Below are 24,432 nucleotides of genomic sequence, written 5' to 3'. Positions count from 1 at the left end.
TTTCGTAAACAATGAAGATTTCCATGATTGTCAACACAGCTTCTGAGGAATTTTAATAATTGTTAAATCATCATCTTAAGTGAGATAATGAAAATGCAGTAAAAATTGAGGAGAAGGTAAGGCTGATGAACTGAGATTGATCCTGTAATTCACAGGCTTTATCCTGAATTTGTTCAACCCTGAGATAGAAAAAGTAGAGAATGAGAATTTCAGATGTAGAGTAGAAATTCTGAGTTTCTATAGTGTGGCAGTGAAGGACTGTGTAGCTCAAGCTGGCTGAAAAGCACACAGAAGTTGGATAGAATGATTGCAGAACACGGTGTAAAAGGTTATTAGAGACCTCAGTAAAGGACATTTGCTCAGCAGGAGAAACCTCATTATTTTGGGCACGTGAGTTAATTACAGTAAGGACAGCATGCGTACAAATATAGGTGGGCAGAACAATCAGTTGGCCTTTCTCACCGATCACTGTACCAGGAGCAAGGCTTAAAGAGGTATCTTGTAGCACTGGTAGCACTGATATTGCTGGGGCTACAAAGGTCTGCTCTCACTGGTCACTGACACAGCTATTAGCTGTGCCATGAAATACTGCTGGCTTTGGTGGTCTCAGCACTTCCTTGTTGAATGGGATCAGAAGGATTTGTAAAGGACTGAGAAGCTGCTGGGTTTTTTCCAAGCTTGGAGGGAACCAGATGACGCATGCTGTGATTGCCCATGAGACTGGAGAACGAGAAACCTGAATTGATTGGACAGGATGATGTCAATTAAGCATAGGGGAATGTATTTGTTGTGCTCAACTATGCATTTAAATTTAAATAATTGAACATCAGTACAACATTTTGAAGAATTGACTCTAGTAAATCTAGTCTCCAGAATGTTCTAATTAAAGTTATTTTAAATAAGACTTACTAACTTTATATTTTAAATGTTTCCTGTGTTGACTGCAAGATCTTTTTTTCAGAGATTTCTTTATGGTAAACTTGAGGTTTAATTCTGTATTTTATTTTTTGAAATACTGTTAAACAATGGATCCCTACTCTCTGTTTCATCAAGAAATTAAGGTGAGGTGCAGAAAAAAAGAGCTGTAATAAATGTGCATAATATAATCTCCTGACTCCTCCACCATTTCTGTCATACCACAGATATTTCTGGATACTGTCACAGTATCTGTGGAACCATATTCCAGCTGTTCTCAGACTTTCCCATTTCTGGAAGTCTGCCCCTCCTTCAGCTCCAACCACAAATGTCCACACAGTAGAAATCCAGTCATTCTCCAAGAGGTCAGTCAAAGACTAACCAAAGATTACCCCAGAATGTCTCTGTTATTTTTTCACTCCCATCTAAGGACCTTTAGAATCACAAAGTCAGACATGAATTCATTACTTCAAAGCATGACACCAACATTTTTGTGAACTAGCCCTGATAGAATTGTGTGTAAAGGTCTTTTGCAAAGTTACTAAGGTCTTTAGCACATGCATGTCCAAGCTAGAGGAAAATCAGGATATCAAAATATGCAAACCACCACATTTTAATAAATCACAAACCCCCCCAAAATAAAAGAATGAACAGGTTTTCTGACTTCTTTAAAATTTAGGCAACTTGCTTGATGACAATCAGCAGTCCTGTCATTTTCAGATGTCATCAGCTATCTCTTGCTGCTGCTTTACTTCAGGTTTGAAGTTCCATCTACTCTTTGCTCTTTTTTGGTTTGAAAAAAGACACCACCATGGTGTCTAAATACTTGGGAAAGCATTTTCAAAAGACCCAAAAATGCACGCAAGATACTTCAGATTTTGTTTAAAAAGAAAGAAAAAGGAATAAACCTTCAGAGTCCTGTTGAAAATTTGTATGTCTGTATATATTTGATTCCTCATGTCTTTAACCTCAGCACTAGTACACAGAACTCCACTGGATTCTAATTTCCGATAACAGTTAGTAAGTTAATATCCCAGTTCATTTTACACTATTACATGTTGAGCTTACCTTTATGTTAATCACTAGAACACATGTTATGTTGCTCAAATATGTACATGTAGATTGCTTATGTGTGTACCCACAAAATAAAAAAAAAAGGATAAAAAATTAAACTGCTAAACCCAAACTGTATTTAAATCAATAACTTGCCCTACTCCCTAGTCTACCTTAGTCAAGCTTTTTAAAGTTGCCTTTTTATGGTAAGAAATCTGCTTTTGCTGCAGGATTTTTAATTTTTTTTTTTTTTTACAAGAGCTCAGGATTTAGCTAATAAATACAAAATAGCAAAAAACCTTAATGCAACCCAAACCAAAACCCCAAACCCCAAACTGGTTCCTGGAAACATTAATGTGCACCGGTTACACACTAGATTTTAGACTTGTCTGCAGCAGGGAGCATTTTAGCTTGTAAAACTAAATAGTCCACTTCTGGACTATGCCTTTCAAGAAACTGTCTAAATTTTCTTGTTTCCTAAACTTTTCTTATGGTTCAAGTTGTTTTGATTCTCATTCATGTAAGTTACTTTTCTGATTCTGATTTCTGTTCAGAAAGATGACTGTTATACATCTGAAAAGAAAATATTTCATAATCTGCTAAGCTCATCATTATATGCTATTGGATAAAATGGAGGGATTGCCACAAGGGTTTAAAGAAAATTATTATCATTATCATTGTTGCATAAAGATAAAAACTAGGTAGCCTTCATTATGGAAGGCACAGAAAATCAATCAATTTCTCCATTATCATGCTACTGAGAAGCATACTAAATGCAGCTTATTAGGAAGTGTCATTCTCATCCCTAAACCAAAAAGACAAGAATAGAACCAAAAGGGGATACTGATAAGGGGAATTATTTTCCTGTGCAATTAGCAGTGTTATTCCCTTTTGCAAGATGACTTTGTAGCCATGAGTTCATGAGGAGTTTTTCCCTAAGAGATTTTTTGGTTATATAAAACATCCTGTGTAGTCAGGGCTAAAATAACAAGAGATTCACATCTCTTTGCTGATCTTTAGCTTACTTCTGAAAAATAACATAGAATTAAAAATCCCTTTTCTTCTACATGTCTTATTCCACAGCAGGGTTTCTGCTGTAGAATCAAAATCATTTTTTTTTCCTCTTTCTTCCAGAAATTCAATACTGACTTTTAAAAGGAAAGTATTTCTAAACTAGCTAATCTAGGGGAGAGAGATTCAACATGACAAGCTCCTTACAATATGATCAATGGCTTTGTGTAGAAAAAGGGAAGACTACATAAGCAAAGTCTAGGATAAGGAGTAATATTACTGGGAGGATTACTAAAATTATCATGATATTTAGAGGTTTCATTTTGCTGCTTTTGGGCCAAAAATTAATCTTTGTCCAAAGAGCTTGGCAAGTGATACTGGGGTGATGAACAGACAAGCAGATATGTGAGCACTTATGGTTGCTTGCAGAAGGTGCTTTGATTTTTTATTTATTGTGGTGGTGTTTTTCTTTATTTCCATGACAATAAAACAGAAGATAGTATCTAAAAACTTGCTTTAAAAAAATTTCATTATTATTTATTAGCTTGTTCTAAATAGGCAATGAAAGAGAGTAATGGTTATTTTCCATGTGGATAATCCAGGATTAGAAGAGGTGTAGGAATACTGATCTATCATTTATTTCAAATAAATTAACTTTTCTGTATAATTCCTTATTTATTTTCATGTCTCAGTGGTTTGTTACATTTAATAAAAAGTGAAATCAGTACAAGGTGTTTGAGACAAAGTGCATTTGGCAGTGTCTCAATAATACATATCTAGAGAGGGATGAACACAGCTGCAGTCTGACTAGGTGTAGGGGAGTCCGTGTGTTCATGACTGAGTTGCACAAAGGATGAGCTGAATCATAAAGCACTAATAGGGAAAAAAATCAATAATAAGAATAAGAAAGGAGTGCCTAATTGGTATAAAATTGATATAAATAGGAATGGAAGTGGGATATAGGTGAGAGTGAGCTGTGTTGAAGTCTCTCCTCTCAAACCCTTCTCACCTGGGTAGCATGTAAGCCAGCCCCTTATGTCCCAGTACACTGAAGGCTTTGGAGTATGACAGCTTCCTGATTTGTCTCCCAGGCTGGCCCTTATAAAAGGCAACTCCTGTGAGGTCATAAAATCCTGGGGATATGGGGCTTTAAAACAATTGCCAAAGTTACGTTTGGGTCAGATAAAATAAAGAAACTGCTCCAAACCCACTCTTGTGGACCTGGAAACTTGCTTCGCTGCTCATGGTGTGGGGTGGAGTGCTTTGAAAGAAGTTGACATAGAATGCAGAATCATGTGTTGTTTTCATCAGCAAGCAGCCTTTGATGCATATTTCTCCTACATCCACCCCTTAGGTAACAGATAATTGTAGAATGTATTTAATTTTGGACACATTCCATATTTACTTGCAATAACTGCCCTGTGAGACTCATTAATGCTTTAAAGCTTCCTATTAAATAGAAACCTCACAGTACTTTCTTTCTAATAAAATAAACTGAAAGGTGAAAATATTTTCTGTTTGTTTTTTAATAATGAATGTGTGCCTTAAAAAATTACTCTTAATTTGTTGGATTATTTTAGTTTTATGTCCTTTCAGAGGCATGTAGATGAATAATGAAAAAAATAGCAATAAAAGCAAACAATAATTATTCATGCTGACCTGAGGCATTTAAAGAAATAGAAGAAAGTCTAAAGAAACAGATTTCCTATAGTGCTACTTTCTTAAGTATACTAAGGTAATTAGCTTTAAGAGGAGATAATTTCAGTTCACTGAGGGTGCTGTTTTAAGTCTTTCTGGGAAATTTGGATTTTGCACTGATAGTAGTTTTAACATGTCACACTGGAGCCAGAGTGAATTAAAGTGAAGAGCTACACAGTCTAAACAAATAGTCCTTCCCATGATCAGAAGCCTGACAACATAACAGCATAAATTATGTCACATGCCCACAAGTAATGCGGGAACAATTAAAAAAATAATAGCAAAACCTCACTGCAATCCATAAACAATACCTGATGTCTTTTATTGAGCTAACATTTTAAGCTGTCTAATTTTACAATTTATCATGTTGCATTCTTACTGGTCTTAAGGAAATAAACAACAAAAGTTGCCTATTCTGTGGTCTATTATTTCTTGTGATTAAAAGGTGACATAGCAATTCTCCATGAAAATAACTGGCTATATCCTCAAAACCACCAATGAAAAACAGTTCAGTTCTTATCTCACTTTGAAGCATAGTTAGAATAGATACAATATATTTGTTTCTGAGTAGGAATATTTTAGTAACTTATTTTACATATTGAAAATTTCTATTTCAATCTCATTTGTGCTTCCTCTGCATCTCTCCTCTACAACCATTTTTTAATTTCTTTTCATGCCACTTTCTAACTAAGTAAGAAATTAAAGTTTCTTGTACTGCTTGCTGTAAGGATCTCTCCCACTTTGGCATGGTTATTCTCATAACTGAATATCCTAGATGTGGGCAATCATAGATGGAGAATTACAGCACAAACTGGTTGAGGGTTCTGACTCGGCAAACAAATAATCTGACAGTGTTTTGGGCATTGCTACCTCCCTGACTCTACACAGGTGTATCTGCTATCCTTCTGTGAGACCCATGTGCTCCACTAGAAACGTTACATTTGACCTCTCTTAGTTCAAAGTCTTCAGTGGCACCTTGAGATAATATCTGGAAGGTGAGGGTTAGGTGCAGGCAATAAGTGGCAGCACACCCCAGCTGATATCCCTGCAAGCAGATGCCATTCCTCCCTCGATGCTGCTGTTAGCCCACCAGCAGTGACCTCTACTCAACTGCAGCTACTACAGGAATGGAAAAAAAAAACACTTCACCTTTTCTTTTTTTTTTCTTTCAAGTGTATGTTGCTACACATTTTTGTTGTTTAAGATGTGTTCTTCTATTGCACTTTTGACCAAGTGCAAGTTGAATGTTTAAGTTGATGGCAGTGCCTCTCATCTTCTATCCTGTTCTTTGTACCTACAGACAAGAGCACTTGATAATGACAGTACCTTGATGACTGCCCTGACAGGATGGTAAGAAGAAGGATAGGTTTTCCCCTACCTGAGTGGAATTTAAAGATTACTGTGTAGCACGTGTACTTCTCAACATGAAATCCTCCAACTGGATGATGCAGATAAGAAAGGGTATTAGATCTTTTCACATATCACTTTGTGCTTTCCCAGCCTCAGTTTTCAGGTACTGTTTTCATAGATATTGTTTGTTGATCCCATATGCATGGTCAACTACAGCTCTGGAAAGTGCTTTGAGAATTTTCTACAGAAGCATCATTAGAAACTGCATAAAGAAAGAGAAATCACAGCATATGAATTTCTCATTGAGGATGTAGATACTGTTCTCAAAATTGCCTGGCTTGGTACATAGCAGAAAAGCTTTGGTATTCAGGTTTTCCAGAGTATCCAGAGTACCACAGTGACAAAGCTTAGAGTCTTCTATTAATCTGGTTTTTTATTATTATTTTTAATATATAAATGTTAAGGATGTATTTTACTGTTTTTCTGACTCAGACTTCTTTTATTTTTCGTATTACACTGGAAGAAATTATTGTTAATATCATCTAATAAAAATTGCATTTGGAAAGGATAAATGAGAGGTGAAGATCCTTACAATAGCTAAAGAAGCAGTAAGCTCTTAGTAGGTCCATGTTGTTTTCCTTCTCTACAAAAATCATTGTAAACAACATTAGGCAATAAGTTAGTTGTATGTTGGTATGGCTCTATACTAATCATGGCAGGCATTTTTCAAAGAGAGAACTAAAATATTAAAAGTCTAAGTGAATTAGGTGCCCATCTCATTTTAGAATGACCTGAGCATCAGGAGCAAACATTTTACCCAGACTCCTAAAATCAAGACCAGATGCCTTTCTAAACACTATGCTGCAATTCAACCATATTTTTATTGGACACAGTACAGGAATTACAGGGTGAAGTTCCATGGTTTCTGTTATGTAAGAAGTCAGGCTACACGATGGCACAGTCCCTTATGTCACTAAAATCTCCAAATAACTGAAGATGAAATCACATCTGATTTGCTCAAATTTCACTTCCTGGGTTCTTGTGTTGTCATAATTTCGCTCCATCTCCAGCCATTGCAGCAAGTTCTGGGGAAACTATGTAGGCAAGATTTGTATTTTTAATGTAAAAAACAAGGAAAACCCTCAGAACTTTGGGAAAACCTTCCTGTGAAATTTCCACTGTCTTCAATGTGCTTATTCCACTTCAGCATTGAGCTGAAGGGAATGCATATCTGTGTTTTTGCATTCACTCTAATGCTGTAATCACCAGGCAATAAAGCAGGGGATTTATGCTGGGCTGGTTTTTTAAGCATCAGCTTTATCAGAAGAATCAAAATGCTGATAAAAAGAAATAGAATCTGTTTCTGGAATAGAACTTCTATGAATCTACAAATGGTAATGTGTACTGAAAAACAGAGACCTTTCTCTTATTCTCAGGTTCAGTTATGATGGAATTCTCTTTTGAGTGTGGAAAATATCTTCTCATTTTCAGCACTATAGAAGCCAAGTATTTGAAAGAGTCCAAGTGTGTTGAAACTTCTGAAGAACTCTAATGTCAAGAAAACCTCTGCATGTTAAACCACGCTCAACTATAAAGAGTTTTAAATGTCTTTTCTGTTGGGCAAGATCACTTGAATGAAAGAAAACTGGAGATGAGTCCTGTCTAATGTAGGATTCAAGAACCAAAAAACTCCCACCACCTTACCAAAAAACATCCCGGAGCAATCAGCTTCGGTGGGAAATGGAAGGAAACAATAGGTATGCTTTGACCTCAGGACTGTTTTTCCCTTCGGGCCTGCGAAGTCATTAGAAAACTCTGGTACCCTCTGGTGGCCAAGCAATAAATCTGTAGCCCCGGAGCCAAGATGACATTCCCACGGATGCTGACATGCGAGCACGTGAGCAGCTTGGAAGCAAGAGCCGAGCTGACTTGAATCCTCTTAAAGAGCAAAACAAAAAAACCCGTGAAATAACATGTGAGAAAGTGCTAGTCAGGAAGAAGTTTCAAGCTACCAAGAGAGTGCTATAAAAAAAAATCTAACTAAGATATTTAACACTAGGTTTTTATTAAAGTATTTTAAAAATATTAAGCCTCTACCTAAGGATGTTAGATTTTCAGAGTATATTGTAGCAGTGCTGTATAATGACTGCAAGCATGCTTTGTGTTGTGTTCCTCTTGTCATTCAGATCAGGACTCAGTGCTGTTAAACAGAGGGAGCGTGGCACATCTAGTACACTGCTTAAAAGTCTAAAATGTGCATATGCATATTTCTTTGAAATGGAGTGATACCCCCTGTTACATGAGCTCACCTCTAATCAGATATCAGTGAAGTTAAAACTTTGTTTTATCCATTTAAAATAATGTGTATTTGGTGCCTTACAGTTCAGGAGGTTAAAAAGGTAAATGGTTTCATGTATACCATAGGCCTCTGCTAAAAAGAGGACAATAATGATGAGCCAGACACTTTTTCAGAGGTGGAAAGTAACTAGTTACAATAGTTAATCTTTTGAGATGCATCTCTGGCATTAAGTGGATTCCTCTCATTCAGCTGAAGGCGCAACAGCTGGATTCTGTCATCCCTGACTGGGGCGGTCTTGTTAGTGTAGGATGACCTCTGGAGCACTAACACAGATAATACTGGCACCTCTCTCCACTCTAATCAACTACCAGTCTGAGCAATTCTACAGGAGATGGGGGCATTAAGGCCATATTATTCTAAACAAAATTCATTGATGGTAGCAGAGTATTGTGACAGCAAAAGACAGATTTTACCTTTTTTCACCAAAGGTTTTTAAGGCTAAATTTGTGGAATGGTCTGTAAAAACAGCACAGCTCCATATTTTCTCCCTTTTCTTAAAGTCATATTTTGCAAAACTAGACTGTTTGTGTCAAGAATGCCTAAACTAAGACTCTCACAGTTTTACTGCTATATATAAAACTGTTCGTTGCAACCACATATAGTTAATGTGCTCTCTCTTCATCTCTTTGTTCTCTAGATTAGGGCTGGCAGGAAATTTTTGGGCATTTAGCTGGAATGTGAAGGGCTCAGCTTCAAATTACTGTTCTCTCCTACCCTGTTTCAGAGCAAGGCATTGAAAAAGGATCTTCTAAGTCTGAACTGACTACTCTTGTGGCTGGACCAGTGCTGTTTTGGTGAGAGCTCTTATATTTTAACCATCTTTAAAGAAGCTTCATTAAAAACTGACCTCTTGTCATGATGTACATAAACTTTCACTGAGAATATCTCCTCCTGTAAAGTTTTCAGCAGCAGCTAATACAGCTAGCTATACATGAAAATAATAAAAAAAGAAAGGCAACAAGGCTATCAGTAGTTATGAAAAAGCAAAATGAAGGTAGATATCTTTGTTGAAAGGGATTAATTTGCCAAATGCAGGCATTTGGTGTCCTGCATCACACTACTTGCAGAACACAGGCACGCTGTTGATAAAAATGCACCAGTGGACCACATGCAAAGTAAAATATGTTGATATTACAGACAGCAACAATTCTGTTCATCCTTAACATTTATGACAAAATTACCAATAACCACACTGTCAACTAAGCTGAGTCTTCTCCTGCACTTCTATAGTAGTAACACTTGCCCTCAGAATCCTTGGGATAGTGGAATGCTGCTGCCTTGTGCCTGGGAAATATAGAGGCTTTGGATTTGGTTGTGTTTGAGAGTGGCTTCAGTTGTGTTTGGGAGTGTTCACCTCTGAAATTCAGATCCTACAGCTAAAAGCACAACAGAAATGAATGTCTGCATCTGAATTAAGAGTGTTTACATTTACTTTACTGTCAGTGGAGAGAAATAAGGTATCATTTACCCCCCAAAATAAATATTAATTACTTGACAAATCCTGCCTTTGATTTTTCCCATCAAATGAGAAAAGAACAGTGATCAGCTGTGAACAATTTCGGGTGCTTACTTGCCCACAGTCCTTCATGTCAAAGATGGGAATAAGACCCAAATCTCCAGGGTAGATTTGCTTAATTGGAGTAAACATTGTGTTGCACTTTCTGTTGACAATTTTATTACAACAACACCAGGCTTTATCTGTCATACAGATGCAGTTCTCTGTTGGGAGGCAAATGAATTACTCAGTGTTTGAGACAGGAGCACAAAGCATCCCTGCAGTTGAGGACTATGCCATGACAAATACAGCCATGGAGGTCAAATGCACTGTTTCTTTGGTGTGGGTGGAATGCCATTGGGGAAGTGGTAATGTATAATTTCTTGAGATTTTGAAAGATCATGGAAAATGAAAGCCTGATCCTTTAGAAATTCATCAATACTACTGGACTTCTTTAGCAATCCTTTGAACTAATGATAGCTGACGAAGGGGAGGTGTCATCCTCTTTGTCACTTATCTGCCTGGTGCATGCATGGCCTGTAATCCTGATGTCCCATATCCCATGTGAGCTTGCCTGCTGCAAAGAAATTCTTGCTTTTCTTGTAAATTCTTTCAAACCCATCACAGATTTTGCAGCTTTCCCACTCTGCTGATTAGAAAATTCATGTTTTGATGGCAGATTCCTTGGAGCATGTAGGTGATTTGGTGATTTTGTATCTTTTGCCCAAAGAAAATTTTACCCCTTCCTTTGTTTCTGATTTTGCCCATCTCCTTCTCTCTGTGATTTCTTCTACTGTTTATATTTCTTGTATTAACCCCACCCAAGTGGTTTGTTCTTCCCATTGTTCCCTGAAACCCTGGCATTTCATTTTCCTGATTGGACGCTGTCAGCAGGGGGAGCATCAACAGCACAGGAGACTTCCACCAGGGCTACTGGGTCTTCATGGAGGAATGGAGTCAGACTTGAAGACTTAAAGACAGAAGTTTGGCCATCAACAAGTACATCAAAGACAGTTCCATAACCAGAAATGTTGACTCATATGTAAAAGATAGTGACCTCTTCATATTTACAAGTAAAAAAAAGTGCCAGCCTGATACACGTCAGAGTTGCCATATAAAAAAAAAGGAAAACATGGGAAAAATAAGATCGTACTTGAGGTCTTTCTCCAATTATTTGGAATTATTTATTTTAGATATTTACTTTTATGTTGCGTTCCTTGTCCAGTGCTTCTCTGGAGAGTGATTTGGTTCTTTGCTGGTGCATTTCAAGGCTATTAAATTATGTTGATATTGACCAAATGAGAAATAAACCAATTTTGATTACACTGGCATTGAAAGAAAACAACTTGGGCAATCTCTACCATCTGGACATGCTGTACACTTGGCTGATTCTTTCCTTTAGTGAGTCATTGTTTTCTGGTAAATACTGATTAACGCTCCGTGTGCATTTGTGAAAATCTCATTAGGCTAGGTTGTTGTAATTAGCGCAAACATCTATATGTTATCAACATATGCTAAAACAAAAATGGTTAAAATTAAGAATCCAGCATTAATGTATACAATACAATTTATGAATACTTCTATAAAATTATCATTAAATATTTTAACACAAAAAATTACAGTAGCTAGAGATTTAGATAATTCACTGTAAAGATGTTACAAGGAGATATATGTTTGAACAACTTGTACACTGAGAGTGGAATGAAAATGTAAGTTTTAAGACTAAATTAACTCTGACTATTCATTAAACAGAAGATGAAAATACACTTTTAAGACTCTCCAATCACAGTGGAGAAGAGAAACCTCAAGTTTTCTGAAGTGATGCTACTTGGGTGTATAAGACTGTGGTAGGATTTGCCCCTCTGTTGTCTGCAGTGTGCAATTTGTCTTTCACTTCATGCCTATAGCTGTTAGTGAACTATTTATAGGCAACCCAAATGTCTCTGTGACTGAATTCTCTGGGAAGCTTGATGAGGTAGGTATCTTTTGAATGCATTTAACTCACACCCATTATACTGCTTTCAGCCATAGCAAATTTTTTTTCAAAGTAGATATAGTGCTGGCATATATGGTTTAGGTGTACATTTTTTTATTATTGCCTAGTGGGTAGAGTGTTCTTCTACATTTAATTTCTCCCTAAACTTGTGTGACTTCCCCACAGAAAAGGGCCTGTCCTGGCTAAGGAAACTCTGTGATGCTCTTGTCTCAGAGCAGCAATGAATGTTCAGGACCAAGACCAGGGACAGAGGAGAAGAGAACTGGAGTTAGGTGTCACAGCTGGTGCCAGCCCTATTGCTTCTCAGAGGAGATGGGGAGATCCCCTTTTCCTCACCACAGCTGTTTCCTGATCCCTGAAGACAGAACCACACAAGGCTTCCAGAGCTTTGGCATGGGCAAAGCAGATGGTGGGACTGTGATTTTTTTGGTACCAGAAGATGATGTAGGTAGGTACCAGCTGACTGATGTAAGTAGAGACCTTCTTTGCCTATGTTTGGGCCCCACCCTAAGTGCTTCTTGTAGCACAACATTAGAACATGCCACAGTTTTTTAAAATACTTATCCATTTGGTTTGTAAATACAGAAGTACTGTTCTTTCCTACAGAAGAAGTGAATAAACTAGTTTGTGATCACATAGGAAGACTCTAGTATTGCAGTCTTGAATTTTTGTTTCTAAGCCCTAAGGCAGGCCCTAAACAAATGGATCCTCTTTCTTCTCTGCATGTGCTTGATATTTCTCTAGCAAACATTGTAAAATTGTGATTTTCGTTTCTCCTAGGCTGCTTTACTGCAACATATGTATGTCTTTAGTTCTGCAAGTTAAGTAGGTACAGTTTTTCATGCAGTAAACCAATTGGTATATATAGGATTCCTATGTTTAAAATGCCTTTGAAGACTCGTCCAAAGCTCACTGAAGCCAATGACATCTTTGTTTAATTTCAATGGAATATGAATCAGGATGTGGATTGAAGGAGAAAATGTGGTCCTGCTTCTGCACTGAGAATTAATGCAGGCATCCTTGAAAGTATAGGATGCTGTTTGGTTGTAGAAATAATGAGAGCATATGGGATCATGGACTTAACAGAAATGGCTGTTTCACACTTTCTAAAGTGTACAGTATAGTCTGAAGCAGTACCTGAACAAAACTTCAGCATACAAAACTTCAACATCTTCTCTGAGAAAACAGATTTTTTCACTGAATTTCCTTCTATCTTGAATTCAGAAAAACTGGAGAGAAAGTATATCTCTCTATTTAAAATAGATTTAGATATATTTAAAATAGATTTATTATAAATAAAATTAAAATAACAGGCTGAGTTTTGCTTAACATAGCAATGTTTTAATTTGTCCAAGATCTGCTATTTGTGGAATCATAGGATAATTTGGGTTGAAAGACACATTTCATGGTCTCCTAATCCAATCTCCCCGAAATAAGCAGGGACATTTTCAACCAGATCAGGCTGCTCAGAGCCCCATTCAACCAGACCTTGAAAGTTTGCAGGGATGGATCACCCATCACCTCTCTGGACAACATTTTCCAGTGTTTAATCACACTCACAGTCAAAAATCAGTTCCACTTTTTTTTTGTCTGAATCTACCCTCTTTTAATTTAAGACCATTATCCCTTGTCCTATTTCAACAGACCTTGCTAAAGATTTTTTAATTACTGAAAAGCCATAATAAGGTCTTCCTGGAGCCTTCTGTTCTCCAGGCTAGGAAGTCCTTATTCTCTTACCCTGTCCTCAGAAGCAAGGCACTCCTTTGATTATTTTTGTGACCTCTGAGTTTGGTCTGATAGGTCCACATTCTTCTAGTGCTGGATCCCAGAAGGCTGGATGCATACTCCAGGTGGGGTCTCATGAGGATGGAGCAGAGGGGCAGAATCTCCTCTCTGGCCCTGCTGCCCACGCTCCTTTGGATGCAGCCGAGGACAGAGTTGTGTTTCTGGGCTGTGAATGCACATGGCCAGGTGATGTCCAGTCCCTCATCCACCAGCACCCCCAAGTGCCTCTGGGCAGGACTGGCCTTAAGCCCTTCATCGCCCAGCCTGTGTTGACACCAGGGGCTGTCCCAACCCCGGTGCAGCACCTTGCACTTGGCCTTGTTGAACCTTGAGGTTCCCCTGAGATGAGCTCAGTTGAATGGTGCATGGTGCTAATAGTGCCAAGGTTATGGTTTGATCCCCATAGGGAACACTCACTTAAAAGCTGGAATCAGTGATCCTCGTGAGTCCCTTCCAGCTCAGGATATTTTGTGATCCTCAAGTTTGTCCAGGTCCCTCCCAATGGTATCACATTCATTTTTAAGAATTGTTTTCATGTTTAACAAAGCTACAGCAAACTGAATAATCTGTTAAGCACACACAGTCAAAAACATTTGGAAGTCCCCTGGACAGATTTGCCACTAATTGTAGCAACAGTGTGTCCTGTTAATTAAACAGAATGCTTCAACAATTAGAAAGTTTTCATGGGTCAGTTTTTGGACTGATTTTAGAACAAAAATGGAGGAAAACCCCATGTTCTTTAAAGTAATAGAGGTATGAATAAACTCCACCATTTGTCAATGTCTTGTTATTATTAACAGGATAGTTTAATTTTTTAAAAATCCCACCTTTCAGAGGTGGTTATTTCCATTTTTCTTTTTTTTAAATCTGTTAAAATGTGTTGTCTTTGAAAAAGAATTTTTAAGTGAAAAGAAAAATTATAACTACCATTTCAACTTCATCACAATCTTCAGGGATTTAAATTTAAAATATCTGTTTTTTCAAAATTTATTTACTGTAAACTGTAATACAGGAAAGCAGATTTGACACAAAGTGTTTTGTTTTGACCTTAAACAATTTTTCTAGAGAAGGGAAGAAAACGTTCACCACTCTGGAGAGTGAATACACGATGGGCTACATTGAAGTGCACTCACTAAAACCACAAACCTTTCTGCTGCTGGCAGCAGTTCACTCCTGATAAATACGAGTCCATCGTACTGTGAGTGCAATAGTGCTGGGAGACTGAAGAACCAGCTTTGAATTGAAAAACACTTGAATGTGAGTGAGACATTTTTCTGATGAGATGGGATCAGACAGAACTATTATTTTCCTTATAAGCCTTCAGTATCATCTGAAGCCAGTACTGTTGCAGACTTTCCTCTGGTTGAACGGCACTCTACTTTCACTGTACATTTTCTCATGGAGAAAACAAAAATTGCAGCAAACAGAAAGAAAATGTATTTCTGATAAACTATAGCCTTCTCTCAAACACTTCCTGTTGTCTTCAGAGCAAAACAAAAATTTCATCATTTTTCTTGACCGTTAAGTTATTTGAACATTTTTCAGCTTTCTCAATTACCCATCTATCTCAGCAATCAGCCTATTGTTACTGAGGAAATACCCTTCAAAAAGCACATTAGGGACGTCATTTCAGTGATTATTTTCTATGGAATAATGACCATTTTGTTTCATTAGTGGCTTTCTGGTTCTAATCAGACATTTATTTTTCACATTCCCCAAACAAGGTTGCCCAGCATATGTTAAGGGAGCTGTGTGTGTACCATATGGCTAAGAAGAATAAATGCTGTATGAAATGGGGAGAGTGAAAGAGGAAGAGTAATGTAATATAATAGGTAATGAATTCAGCTACATGATATGATTTTAGCATTGTGACGTTGCAAAGATGAACGAGCACACATGGACTTTAAACCCCAGCGATTTTCACTTTCAGTATTCCAAACTCAAATTTCTTTTCCCTCATCTTGATCAGATGTCTCTATAGACATAAAATGACAAAGAAGGAAGGCTTAATTCTTGGATGGAATTGTACTGTTTAACTCCAGTTTCATTTGAGGTGAAGCGCATTAAGTCCAAATATGTGGAACTGGAATCACCATGGAGACAGGCCTGGGATGTGTGGGCATTGGGGTATGTTTTCTGTATTGCAAAACAACATTCTGGTAATTTCTAAGTAGCAAGACCGCATACTCTGGCTTATGCTAAAAAAATGTAGGCTCCAAAATAAACATTCCTTTTAGAACTTGGTTGGACTTCAGGAAGTGAATTTTCACATTGCTCTAATCATCTGCTATTAAGGTTTGAAGTCTGTAAGAATCCTCAGCACAAATCCCTAGAATGAAGAGCCAAAATAAAAATGTTTTGATTTCCTAACCAATATCCACAATTTTAAAAGTGTGTTTTGGAAAATAAAATGCTTGTTGGATGATAGCATGAGATATAAAAGGGACATTTCAAGCCATAATTTAGCACAAATTTTTATCTGATATTAGACCTATTATTTGGAGTTTGGCAGATTCTGTGATCAAAATCCCACATAACACTGAAGTTTTCAGACTACATATTAATAGTGAAATGTGCATTTGGCTGGGCAGCTCTCTGATTTGCTATCAATAGAAATCTGGACAAATTATCTGAATGAAAGCTGGCTCCGACCTAACTACCTTGATCCACACACAGCCTTGTCCTAATAGTGCCACATTTCATAGGAGTGTTAATGTTGAAAGTTAATCACACTGAATGGTCACACTTCTACTTCTGGCATGTGTATTGTAGTCAGGGCTGTACATCATATACTTTCTGTAACCTTGCTTACAAGGATTGTTATGTATTGCTTATGATGGTTACAGCTGCAAGTTATTTAATACCAATACCTAAAAGCTGTGCTCATTAGGCTCCTAACCCGTGTCTCTCCCTGAAAAGCATATTATAATAGTTGGCAATATCAATAATTTTACTTCGAGTAAGTAATACAGCTCTGCCTCGATTTTATGATTTAAAGGTAGTTACTGAGAACACTTGAGTTCTTAACATATAATTTAGGATCAGCACAAGACCTCACTTATTGGAGAATCAGAGGTGTATAAATACATATTAGTTTTTCTTTCCAACTTTTGTTTCAAGTGTACCTGGTAGATTTATTGCTTGACTGTGCTTCAGTAGTCTGACTCCCTGTGGTGATTTCCAAAAGTCTGCACACAGGAATATACTCTTACTGTTTTGTTGCAAAAGATTATGACATCATGGATGTTAAAAAGAGAATGAATGATGTGGTTAGTCATGCATTCAATATATTACTAGAGAGGGGGTTGTATGGAAACATGGCCTTTCTGTCAGGTAGAATAAATGATATATATAATTTGTTTTGTCCTTCTCTTAAAAGAACAAGGGAAAGGAGATAATCTGTCTTAATAAGGGCATGCTTAGAGTATCAACCAACAAGAAAGTAATATATTCTTAAACATCCATATGTGATCTCCTTATTAAATTAGGATGTTGAGCTAAATTTAAAGTATCAATATATAAATCAGTCAGTCAGTTAAATTAGCCAGTTTTATACTGATAAATGGGAGTTAATAAAGCAATTACTTCTTTCTGAACCATAAGGCTCTGGTTTCCAAATCAGTTGTATGAGTTATGGATTACTGACATAATTTACAAGTTTTCATTTACATGACTTATACCCTTGATTTCTGAGGAATTAGTCCTTTATTGTATTAAAGGCCCAACAAAACAGCATTTACGTAACATTATGGTTGCAGCAAAGCAACAGAACTCTCTGACTTCTCAATTTATGGTGACAGTGTCCCTTAGTCTAGCTGCTGTTGTTCATAACATATAGAGAGTTAAGGACAGAATTGTTGCCTTAATATTGAAGGTCATGACTTCTCAATGTGTGTGTCATGACCTATGTTCTATACCTGTTGAGTTTTGCCTTTTCTTTCCCTCAATTCCATAAGTACACACCACTAGCAGGCAGTTCTGCACCTATGCTGGCCATTTGCTATGAAAGAGGTGGTATTAAAACTTGTCAGTGTATTGCCACATAACCTTCACGTTTTCTATTTTTACGAGGCTTAACTTTGTATAGGTTGACGTCATTGAAGGATTGGAAATGATTACAATGTGAGCAAGGTCAAGCTTATATAAGGTGTGCCTTAAATAAATTTTCATTTTAATTTTTCACATACTTTTCTCTTTTTAATGCTTACTGCCTAGTATTTATCTTATTATTTTATTCAGATAGAAGTAACCTGTCTCTTGGGCCACACAAGTCTTGAAAAGCTGCACAAACTAGCCAAAGTCAGGTAGAATTTCACTGGATTCCTATCAGTTCTTTACAAAGCAGTTCTAAAGTTCAAGAAAGGTAATGATTTGCAGATTAAACCATTTACTATCCTCTACCGTGTTACTCATTGAGAGTACAGTAATGGCGATGGCAATAGCTGTTATGAGAGAGAGCAATAAGAACATTTAAGGAAGATTTCATGATGCATGCTGATGGTTTCTGTGTAGCTCGGTTCATTCAGTGTTTCAAAAAAGAACCAAAACCAGCCAACTAACCAACCAACTGACAAAAAAACAAACTAAAAAAAGACCAAACCAAGCCCTAAATCAATAAAATCATATTCTGATTGAAAATATAATTTGTCTCATGAAAAAAAAAATTGGTGGTGATGTAACAAGCTGAGAAATCAAACCTGAGTATGTAGTGCCTGAGACATCCCAGATAAAGGTAAGGAATGAATAAGAAGGTAGACAAAAAGGTCAGGTAGAAACCAAGGAACCAATGGCCCATTATAACAGAATTCTCAGAAGAAACCCCCCCCCAACAATATGAGAATTATATGGCCAAGAGTAGGATTTCCCTGAGACCTGGCCTAAATGGCAGACTCTGTTTTACAGACTAGCAGAATTAACAAGGGCCTGGTGGAAGAGTAACTCTAGTCTTCTTATTTACTTTGTTATATTTATCTTGCAGGCAATTCAGAAACTGGATTATCACTAAGAGTGGGATGAACAGAGATTGTCTTTCATCCCCCCCAGCATATTTCCATTCAAATATCAACAACTAACAGATAGGTAAAGCTCAGAGCTTCTATATTTCCATTCAAATATCAACAACTAATAGATAGGTAAAGCTCAGAGCTTCTGTCTTTCTTAATGACATGATCAGTGCTGCTGTGTGATGTGGAGCTAGTAAACTTAGCCACTCACTATAAAAGAACTATTTTAATTGATAAAAGGAATCTTCCTATGACAAAGAATTTTATTTTTTCCTCACTGAAATGTATTGAAACACATAAATATTTATTCCCATAATTATTATACCTTCCCAGTACATCATATATTTTAGTGCTCAGTCCAAGCTCCAGACTTTAATGATACAAACAGTAACTCATGACAGAGACAGTCAGGTGGTCATCTCCCCGGTATGTGTTGGAGGCTAAGTATTGTTTTCAGATGTCAGATTGTATAGAAATGCTTGTAAGGAGATATCATAATGGGTCTCCTTAATTTTACCAACATTTACCCTCAAGTCTTGGCTAATACCTATTGTGCTAAACAGCCAATTTGGCCTGCTCTGCTGGCATTAATATTATTGCAAGGTGTCAATAGGTCTTCCAGTCATAGGCAGATAGGTGTTACCTATCACATGCCTGGCTAACAGAAAGATAAATGGATTTACTGTAAAATAGGATATATTTGTAGTAAAATATCAAAGAGTCTTAATAAACTTAATTAAAAAGGCCAGTTTTTGATAGACCTAGAAGAAACTGGTTAGACTGACTAAACTATTTCACTGTTGACTCAGGAGCAGCCAAACTGCTTCCATTTATACACCTTTCTTTTTGGCCTCAATGAAAATGGAAGTTATTTAATTATTTAAAAGAAGTGGCATTTTGGCAGAACTTCACATTTCCCTTCAGTCATCTATAAATTTATGAGATTTTAGATAACAGAACTTCCCTTAATATACCTTCCAGGATGTTAAAGAAAAGCTATTTGTTTACGGTATACGGAGCGATGCCAGATCTGGCTAGTCTGGAGGCAAGATTTTTCAGGCTTTTGATCTGCAGGCTCTGGTTTCCAGAATGTTGAGATTCATGCTAAAAAGGAATCTGGTGTACAGAGTCTGTTCATTGCATTGCCACAATTATAAAACAGAACCAGATAAAAAGATTGATAAGGCTGGATTGAAAGTATGGAACAATGACTGCAAGAACAGGGACCTAAAGGACAATGGTCTATATAGAGGAGGTATGACAAAAACAAGAAGTATGTGGAAGAAGTGAATATGAGATCTTTATTTACTTTTTCTTCACACAAGAACTCAGCACATTAAAACAGTTTCAAGAGAAGGCCTTTTTTCTCTCCCCACATGACTAAATGGTGGTCATGGAGTACTGTGGTACAGAGTTGTTAGCCACACACTGCTAATGGAAAGTAAAATATGAAAGTATTTGGAATCAAACAGTACTAAACTAATTCCTGGAAGACAGATACATCAGTGACTTTTAAACATGTGGGAAGTTGCTCCATGACTGCTAAAAGTGGAGAGATTGTATCAGATTTTTCTGTACTTGTTTTTTATTTCCCTACATGAGCACCGTTGGGGGTGGGATACTGGGCTATACAAACCATTGTGTCCATGACACTTTTGTCATGCTTAATTTTCAAGGATTTAAGGATAGAAAAATCCTCCTTGGTTATTACTGATTATTACCTCATTCCCCTAAACTGTCCTTCAGAACAGCTCTCCTTACTTTTCTGGGCTTCCTTCCTTTTCTCCATTTTCTTCTTATCACATACACACCTTTTAGCATTCTTATTAGAAGGACATTGCAGATGGAAGTAACCTAATTAATCTATTGAGTATTGATACTTTGTACAGCCATGCCTGGACTCTAGAGTAATTTTTCCTTTAACGTAACTATTGAGAATGATTATATTGCTGCCATGTCAATTTTATTGACCAGATAGGAACTAGATTTTTCATACCTGATTGTTCTGAGATAGACTGATTGTTTGTATGTAACTTTTGGTTCTATTCAGCATAGAGTATAATGGTTCTAAACAACCACATGACCATGACAGTTAATGCAAGCAAAAACCAAAATGCTTACAGTTTTGAAAAACAAAGAAAGGAAGATAAAATTCAGTCTGCACGTACTTCTCCAAAATGTTGCAGTTTGAATAGAAGGCTCTTCCAGCTCTGAAGCCATGATGTAATACTTCTAAATTCCTTTGAGTTGATTAGACTGGCAGTTTAGCATCTATCATTCAAGATAGACTAGCATAATAATGATTGCAAATAACTCATCACACATCGCTTCTACAGCTCTTTGTACAGTATGGTTCATATTGCTGTTATTCAGCTCCTACAGATGAATTTGATGAAGTAAATCTCAGGGAATAAGTACTTAATTCTCTTATATGTGTTAAAGAACACAGTCTGATGGGTTTTATTTTTGTTGGGTGTTTTTAGTTTGCATTTCTGCCTCTTCCTCTGAGGTTATATTCTTTTATATAAGCATGGAGTTTCATGAATGAAACTGGAGAAACTACAGAAAAACTTCCTAGGCTGCAAAGATGTAATGGAAAATAAACTTATACACTCATCTTTTGTTTGGATTATCCTGAGACATTTTGTCATGGCACAACAATTGTGAACCATTTCGGTTGACTTCAGCCACCTGGACTAGTGCAAGTCACTCCTGCCCATGGCAGAAGACCTAGATGATCTTTAAGGTCTATTCCAACCCAAGACATTCTAATATTCTGTGATTCACTTTGCTTTCCCTGGAGAAGCTTGGGTGCCTCTCTTTTTGTCTGTGCCACATTTTTCCCTCCATGGAACTCACTGGCCAGCAAAAGCAGACACCCTTCCCTCTGAAGGTAGCAGGCCATACAGGTGCAAGATCCCAGGGGGATTTTCCTTCTGTTTACCTATAGTGGACCCTCAGGTCCCGTTCCTGTCACCTTTGCTGAATCTCCTCTCTCCAGGAAAGATTTATATTCTTTTGATATTGAAGAGTTAAACAAGGGAAAAAAAGACTTTCACGCTGCCCTGTAAAAATCATGTTTTGCTGGCAAACGGCAGCAAACTTGCTAGGCTTTCTTCATTAGAGCCTTGCCATTTAAGCTATCAGCGTCATTTTGTGAGGACATCAAACATGTGTACACCAGATGCTGGCAACACAGAGCAGCTCTAAGGACCTGACTCAACTTAACAATAATCTGCGGACAGCGGGTGTGAACCTGAGCTGGGCCAACACCTCATCAGACTGCATGGCTAATTGATTTCAAAATTAGAGTTGGTATTTCTGAACAATAATCTTAAAAGGCAGCAATAAAATACATCAGAATCCTTTGAGCTAGCCAAGCTTTCATCCAAATGGCTTATTACAAAGAGCTGGCACACCTGAACTTTGGCATAGACAAATAAATCCCAAAACAGTAAATGGAAACCACATTTGGCACTGGAGGTTTGTCAAGAGAAGTTTGTAGTCATCAGGAAACAAGATTTTGGATTTTTTTTTCCTTAGTGGCAGGAAGTCATTCACTGGATGTATTTTATCCCAACTGCTGTGATTTTTGCAATGAAAATGTAGGTAGGGTTGAGGAATATGCTCTTTTATATATATATATATATATATATATATATATATATATATATATATATATATATATATATATATATATATATATATATAAAAACTTTTCACAATCTTCAGGATCCCAGAAGCTCTAAAAGCACAGGAAGGGTTACAGTTATCCCAACAGTGATAACTTAATTGCATCTGTCGGCCTCCCTCTTTGAACTTTGAACTGCTGTTTTGTGGCATCATGATCCAAAAGGATTTAGATCTGACTTTTGTGTGGCTACAATAAATTATACCCAAGTATCTGAGCAATGCCTGGAATCTTATCTTCAAGGCAGGATGAGGCATCTCACTTAAGGGATGGTATAAATTTGGAATACAAATCTCTTTGGGTACTAGCATTTCAGATCAGGTAGAAAAGATTGCTTTTTCCTTTGCAATAGATTGAATTAAAGGAAAATCAAGAATATATAAATAAAACCATTAATTTCCTTAAACATTTTCTGAAAAAATGGCTCCTCAGAATAAAATGGGACTAATCCAATCTTTGCACTCAGAGGCTGATCTGTGCAGTACCTGAAATCCATTTGCATTCAACATCTCCATTGTTTATAAATAATTTTGTATGTTTAAATTTGATGACTAAAGATGTAGCAGTCTAGAGGTAATTGCAGCTTTCATCATTGATTGGTCTAGGTGAAATGTAACTGACTGCTTGATTATTAGCTTTGTGTTTAAATAATAGTGGTTAAGTTTTACTGTTCCGACAGTCTCAGGTTGAGTTTGTGATAACTGAGACATTTCTTTTTGTGGTTTTGAGTAATTCTGTTCTGTGCCATTAATATTAATGTTAGCATGGTCTCAAACTTAGCTCAAAATGTGAGTCTTGATGGTATGCATTACATCTTCATAAACAGCCTTAAGACAAGTACTACTACAGAGTTGTTATATGTTACTATGCCAAGGGATATAAGCAGTCTTTTCGTTATGCATCTGACAGATGTAGCAAGCTCAGCTTACTCAAGTCAAAATGTTGTCTTTTCTTTTTGGTTTATGTCTAATTACAATTTTCAGGCATGGCCTGATTCTCATCTCACTTACAATATGGGTTTCCAGATGTATCCCTGGATTTTCACAGGGTTATTCATAATGAAAAATTAGTCTGTGATATGCCAACTTTCTGATTATCCAGGGCCCAATTCAGTTATACATGTTTAAAACAAGCCTAATTCTATTAGCTGCCAATCTGTAGTGCTGTGAGCAGATAATCAGACCTTGCAGATTCATCTTACCCTTATGAAAAATTTTGCTATGCACATTATTTCCAATCTTGCCAATATATAATTATGTCTCCTGTGGGCCAGTCATATGAGAACACCTTTTAGTCATGTACTATACTTCAGCCATGATTCATTTTAGAAATGTTTTCAGTTGCACGGGTTTGGGGTATGCGGGGCAGTTCACATTTTTACCCATTAATTAACTTAGCAAAATTTAGCATTAATTAGCAAAAGTTCTTATTCTCTCTATTTCAGTCACGAAAAGTGAGATGAAATAATGGAATTTTATAATTAAAATACCTCATCTTATATTATGTGAATCTTGGCCTTCTCACATCCGTTCACATATTGACTTAGCATGCAATTACTTAGCCATTAATGCTCAATTAATTTTTTGGTGTTAAAATAAAGTATAAATTAAACTAAATGTCTTACATGCAAATAAATACTAATGGGAGAGATTCAGATCTCTCTTACTTCTGCTCAAACAGCCTCTCTTCAGCAAGGGCTACAGAGGTGCAAATGTGGACAGATTTACCTCTACATTTTTGCATTGCTCATAATGACACTTCCCTTCGCATGTGCAGCATAAAATCAAGGACTCGTTTTTGTAATGCTGAATAAGGGATTGACATTTGTAACTTAACTCCAGCACATGGCTCTCTATGTTTTCCTCCTACTTCTACAAGTATTCGTATGTAAAGCAAAAGAATACATCAAAGTGACACAAGCAGCATAACAAGAGCCTGTCTACAAAGTCCTGCGCCAGCTGGGGCTCTTACATGGTTTAGATTAGAGTCCAGAGAGTACTGAGGCTGGACCACCGCAGGAGAAAGAGCTAGGGGACACTGCAAGTGTTCCCATGCACAGTAATAGACAAACACCTG

The 24,432-nt window shown here is 37.0% G+C and overlaps 1 long non-coding RNA gene across 3 annotated transcripts in view; it reads left to right on the top strand.

Annotated features, from left to right (window-relative positions):
- The window catches only part of LOC106628649 (uncharacterized), a 70,498-nt gene that overhangs the window by 24,287 nt on the left and 21,779 nt on the right, over positions 1 to 24,432 (top strand). The window contains exons 3-5 of one of the 3 annotated variants that reach the window (XR_015772850.1): positions 5,978 to 6,027; positions 9,111 to 9,180; positions 10,096 to 11,094. The exons of 1 other annotated variant lie outside the window; for it this stretch is intronic. This is a non-coding gene — a long non-coding RNA (uncharacterized LOC106628649). Of the gene's footprint in view, positions 1 to 5,977; positions 6,028 to 7,529; positions 7,785 to 9,110; positions 9,181 to 10,095; positions 11,095 to 24,432 lie in introns of those variants that run through there. One more of the 3 variants, XR_001332068.2, reaches the window with a different exon arrangement.

Source organism: Pseudopodoces humilis, chromosome 6 (assembly GCF_049639895.1).
Source record: "Pseudopodoces humilis isolate 2021_Gansu_Grassland_sample_001 chromosome 6, ASM4963989v1, whole genome shotgun sequence".
NCBI lineage: Eukaryota > Metazoa > Chordata > Aves > Passeriformes > Paridae > Pseudopodoces > Pseudopodoces humilis.
Note: the sequence above shows the minus strand (reverse complement) of the source record. Positions and strands in the feature narration are given on the sequence as shown.